Source organism: Carcharodon carcharias, chromosome 4 (genome assembly GCF_017639515.1).
Source record: "Carcharodon carcharias isolate sCarCar2 chromosome 4, sCarCar2.pri, whole genome shotgun sequence".
Lineage (NCBI taxonomy): Eukaryota > Metazoa > Chordata > Chondrichthyes > Lamniformes > Lamnidae > Carcharodon > Carcharodon carcharias.
In genome coordinates this window covers 170,176,789-170,182,788 of record NC_054470.1, presented here as the reverse complement: position 1 = coordinate 170,182,788, position 6,000 = coordinate 170,176,789, and the positions used below count along the sequence as shown (strand labels likewise).

The following is a 6,000-nucleotide window of genomic DNA, read 5'->3' as shown; positions in this document are numbered from 1 at the left end:
GGGGCAATGGTTGGATTCTCTCTTGTTGAAGATGGCCATTGCCTGACACTTGACATTTGTGTGGTGCAAATGTTACTTGCCACTTGTCAGCCCAAACCTGGATATTGCCCAGGTCTTGCTGCTGACGGACATGGGCTGCTTCAGTATCTGAGGAGTCGTGAAAGGTGCTGAACATTGTGCAATCATCAGTGAACATCCCCACTTCTGACCTTATGATGGAAGGAAGGTCATTGATGAAGCTGCTGTAGATGTTTGGGCCAAGGACGCTACTCTGAGGCACTCCTGCAGTGATGTCCTGGAGCTGAGATGACTGACCTCCAATAACCACAGCCATCTTCCTTTGTGCTAGGTAGGACTTCAACCAGCAGGGAGTTTTCCCCTGATTCCCATTGGCTCCAGTTTTTCTAGGAGTTCTTGATGCCACACCCTGTCAAATGCGACCTTGATTTCAAGGGTATTCACTCTCACCTCACCTCGGGAGTTCAACGCTTTTGTCCTTGTTTGAACCTAGGCTGTAATGCGGTCAGGAACTGAATGGCCCTGGCAGAACCCAAAGTGGCATCAGTGAGCAGGTTATTCCTAAGCAAGTGCCACTTAATAGCACTGTTGATGATGCCTTCCATTACGTTACTGATGATGGAGAGTAAACTGATGGGGCGGTAATTGGCCAGGTTGGATTTGTCCTGTTTTTTGTGTACAGGGAATACCTGGGCAATTTTCCACATAGCCAGTTAGACGCCAGTGTTTTAGCTGTACGGGAACAGCTTGGCTAGGGGCGTGGCATGTTCTGGAGCACAAGTCTTCAGTACTATTACTGGAACATTGTCAGGGCCCATAGCCTTTGCAGTATCCAGTACTTTCTGCCGTTGCTTGATATCACATGGTGTAAATTGAATTGGCTGAAGACTGGCATCTGTGATGCTGGGGACTTCCGGAGGAGGCCGAGATGGATCATCCACTCGGCACTTCTGACTGAAGATTGTGTCAATGCTTCAGCCTTATCTTTTGCACTGATGTGCTGGGCTCCTCCATCAATGAGGATGGGGATATTTCTGGAGCCAGCTACAGGTTTAATTTCCCACAGCCATTCACAACTGAATGTGGTAGGATTGCAGAGCTTAGATCTGATTCATTGGTTGTGGGATCGCTTAGCCCTGTCTATCACTTGCTGCTAATGCTGTTTTGCACGTACGTAGTCCTGTGTTATTGCTTCACCAGGTTGACACCTCATTTTTAGGTATGCCTGATGTTGCGCCTGGCATACCCTCCTGCACTCTTCATTGAACCAGGGTTGATCCTCTGCATTGATGATAATGGTAGAGTGGGGGATATGCCGGGCTATGAGGTTACAGATTGTGTTCAAGTACAATTCTGCTGCTGCGGATGGCCCACAGCGCCTCATGGATGCCCAGGCTTGAGTTGCTAGATCTGTTCAAAATCTATCCCATTTAGCATGATGGTAGTGCCACACAACACACTGGAGGATACCTTCAATATGAAGCCAGGAGTTTGTCTCCACAACGACTGTGTGGTGGTCACTCCTAATGACACTGTCATGGATAAATGCATCTGTGGCTGGTAGGTTGGTGAGGATGAAGCCAGGTATGTTTTTCCCTCTTGTTGGTTCCCTCACCACCTGCCGCTGACCCAGATTAGCGGCTATGTTATTTAGGACTCGGCCAGCTCGGTCAGTAGTGGTGCTACCGAGCAACTCTTGGTGATGGACAGTAAAGTCTCCCACCCAGTATACTCTGCAGCCTCTCCAAGTTGTGTCCAACATGGAGGAGTACTAATTCATCAGTAAGGGGTGGGAAGGTGCAGGGTATTAACAGGAGGTTTCCTTGTCCATGTTTGACCTGATGCCATGAGACATCAAGGGGCCCGGGATTGATGTTGAGGACTCTCAGGATGTTATGACTGATGCAGTTGGTAAAGCGAAGTTATTTAAAAATCCCAGAGGGAAACTTTAAACAACTGTCATAACCTATAATTTTAAGTGTCATTTTTGAGTTGCGACTCTAAATTCAGGAATCAGACCACCAGTTTTCAAGGTTTTACGTTAAACTAAATGAAACATTTTATTAAGTTACACAGGTTAAAATATATGTACACATGGCTACAAATTACTACTATCTTAACTTTTACTAAATTCCCAAACTAACCTCCGTTAAGGCAACAGCAACCCATACCCAGACACTAGGTAAAGCATTTTCACCTTACAAATTCAAAATGAGGTTCCTTTCACTGTGGAGCTAGTTGGAGGCTTACAGCTGCCTTTTGATCTTACATTGCCTCTGTTTGCACACCCAAAAACTACTGAGGTTATACCTACCGCCACTGATTGAATTCAAATTCTCATTGTCTCACCAGCCTCTTTGAGCTTTATCTTTTAACAATGAAACCCCTTTCATAGTACCAATTTTATTAGTAATATAAACATATTGCTTGGTAGCTGCTAGAAAGGTGTCAAGTTTTCATCCCACTCTCTGAATGCTCTATTTAAAAAATGTATATGCACGCTATCTGTCTTACATATCAAAACTAGTACATATCAAAGCACCAAGACTAGCTGGCTTTAATCCAATCAAGACATACCCCCAGACTAAACCTCTATTTTAAAAGAAAAGTATTTTCCAAAATATTATATACATTAATAGCTTCAAAACACAGGGCAGCTCCCTTCCAGGTGTATACCACTGTGCCGCCACCTCTGCTGGGCCTGTCCTGCCAGTTGAACAGGACATACCGAGGGCTGGTGATGGTGGAGTCTGGGACCTTGTCTGTAAGATATGATTCCATGAGCATGACTATGTTAGACTGTTGCTTGACTAGCCTGTGAGGTAGCTCTCCTAATTTGGGGGATTATTGGGACTATTTGGCACAATTTTGACACTTCTTAGTGCCAATGTTAGTAAGGAGGGCTTTGCAGGTTTGACAAGGCAGTCATTTGTCATTGTTGGTGCCTCGAGAGGTGCTAGATGGTTTGTCCATTTCCATTCCTTTTAGACTTTCTAGTGGTTTGACACAACTGAGTAGCTTGCTAGGCCATTGCAGGGACAGTTAAGAGTTAACCATGTTGCTGTGGGTCTGAAGTCACATGTAGCCCAGATCAGGTAAGGATAGCAGATTTCCTTCCCTAAAGGGCATTCGTGAACCAAATGGGCTTTTACAACAGTCAACAATGGTTTCATGGTCATCATTAGACTTTTAATTCCAGTATTTCATTGAATTCAACTGTCACCATCTGCCATGGTGGGATTCAAACCCAGGTCCTCAGAACATTACCCTGGGTCTCTGGATTGCTAGTCCAGTGACAATACCACTACTCTACTGCCTCTCTGAAATTGGTATCAAAAAAATTGAAAGGTTCATGTGACAAGGAGTATTAGTACCTGCTTTTATCTAGATTTACATACGAGAATTCCAACAATGACCCATAACAAGGAAAATAGAATATGACAAATAGCAAGCCTATAATCAATGAATCATGATGTACAGCCACACAAAATTATCAATGCATGTAAATTTTTATATAGCTCAATTAATATTTTTGGATTAAGTCTTTGGATGAGAAACAAAATAATGGATATGAAACTTGGAAGCACCAGAGATTTCTTTCTAGGCATTGTAGAAAAGATTTAGTAATCCCAGGAATGTAGCCCTACTCTGATGACTGCTAAATTGGATTGCACTGTTCATGTTTTCCAATGCTTCATTATTGCTAGACAGTATGGAAACCTATATTCAATGGAGAATGTCACTGGATGCTGTGAAGTCTCACAACAAAATGTTTTCATTTTATCCTTGTGCACTGACAAACTTTGGCCTATGTGAGGTCAAGCAGTCACCATCATCACTGTAGCTGCAGCCAGAAGGAAATGCTCTCATTGGAACTATAAGGGGTGGGGCTATTTTAAGAATTGCTTCAGATTTTTGAAAAGTGCTGATGTTAACTGATAGGCAGTTAAAAATACTTGGATGCAATTTGTGCTTTCCTCTCCACATACTAGGCAAGATTTATATTTGGCATTGCACATGTCTGACATCAGATATCATTTTGCCTTTTACAAGGACTAAACCTGATCAGTTTCACGAAGGTTTTCAATGCAATTATTTGAACGTTCATGAGGAATACCTTTTTTTAAATCAAGTTGATTTTTCAAAAGCATCAGTTATAAAATTTGTTTTTTTATAAAGAATGATTCCTATTGTAAAAATACATTTCCAATATATAGCCTACTGAAACCACCAGATTGTCAGCTGCTGGTTTCACTCACATACTGTAAACATCATTGCAAAATATTGGACTGTGTTGATGCAGGAGTGGAAGCTTGGTTTGACAGGCAAAACAAGGAATCAGTTAAACATTTGCAATAAAGGACATCTGAGGGTCGTGCACGGCTTCTGATGCATTTCCAAGATTTTTCTTAGATACGGTATGGTTTTGGAGTCATCTAGACGGAGTGTTAATTTGTATAGTTAAGATGAAATATTAAATAAAGTTACCAATAAAATATGAAAACTAGTTTTCAAATTGAGCTTGAATTAGCTTTACGACAGTATAAACGAAAAGTGGTTTCTTGGTGTGTCACCAGCTTACAAGGTTTGATGCACATTCTTATTGGAAGAAATGTTGGTAACTTACTGGCAGGAACTGAATTAATCTGTCAGTTTTACTGTTTTCACAGGAAGCACATTTAAAACGAAAGCGCCAACTGCACAGAAAAAAGAAAATGCAAGGTTATGAAGAAGCAACTGCTTTCCTGGGAGAATGGGGACCCTACCAGAGGACAATTTTCTTTTGCTTAAGTATCACCGTTATTCCAAATGGCTATACGACTATGTCCATGGTGTTTCTGGCAGCTATTCCTGAGCACCATTGCCGCCTGCCTATCTCTTCAAACGTGACTACTGAAGAAATTTCCTTTGCTAATCAGAGTTTACTGCTGCCCCTGGAGCAAATGAATGGTGAACAAGTGCCGAGTAAATGCACCAGGTACAGAATTCAAATGGAAGATGGTTTAAATGACACAATGCGTGGAATAGAGCCCTGCGTGGATGGCTGGGTGTACAGCCCAGACAGACACATCTCTACTATTGCTACTGAGGTAAGAAGCTTTCGTTTTATGCATCATTACTGCACACTTGAGTACTTATGTATTTTTGTGGGTTGACTTCCACAATGGGTTACCAATGTCATAGATGTTTTCAAGTATTCTCATAATCTTCCAAATTGTGTTTCTATACATATTTTGAACTTCTTTATTTAAAAAAAGATATGAAAGGCGCTGCTTGGCTTTAATTTTTTCAGTGCTTGTTATCTCTTTGCCAATAGCTATGTTAATAAGGCAAGATGGGACACTTGCTGCCCAAGGACATAAAAATGTGGAAGTTGTAAGAATTGATTGCAATGCACACTATATGGTCCTGTACTTGGGTTGCCAACTCTGGCTCCTGTCATCACCCTACAATGCTGCCCATTGGCCATCTCTAATCTACATCTAATGTTGGACACAATGGCCGGGATTTTCCTGCCGCATTGTGATGGATGCAGTGAGCCATTCAAATCTCCGTTGACTTTGGTGGGACTGGGAGATCCCGCTGGCTGGAGGGGCCAGAAAACCCCACCCCATGTTTTGAGTTTTGCAAGAACAGGTGGGTTGGGGTGCGGTCAGTACTTTGGCTGTTGCCTGGTGTTCTTCACTAATAGAATGCTGCTGTGAAACCAGAAAGAAGTTCTGCCTATCACACAAATGAGCAATGTGCTTTATGAGTTTCAGTGCCTCTGTGATGCCAGGTATATAGGCTGTACTTCTCAACAACTGGCGGATCTTATCAAACAACCCATCCCTTGGTTGTTTGCAACATTAGATGTGATTTTGTTACTGGGCAGCAGTGCTAAGAATCACACTGACAACCAATTTGAGATTATCAGTCGGGCTTGCAGTATAGCTCACTTACATGTACTAGAAGCTAAATATGTTCAGACACAGGGCTCTG

The 6,000-nt window shown here is 42.4% G+C and overlaps 1 pseudogene; it reads left to right on the top strand.

The window, feature by feature from the left end:
* Window positions 1-1,330: 1,330 nt before the first annotated feature.
* Window positions 1,331-6,000, top strand: part of LOC121276808 — a 126,543-nt pseudogene continuing 121,873 nt past the window's right edge.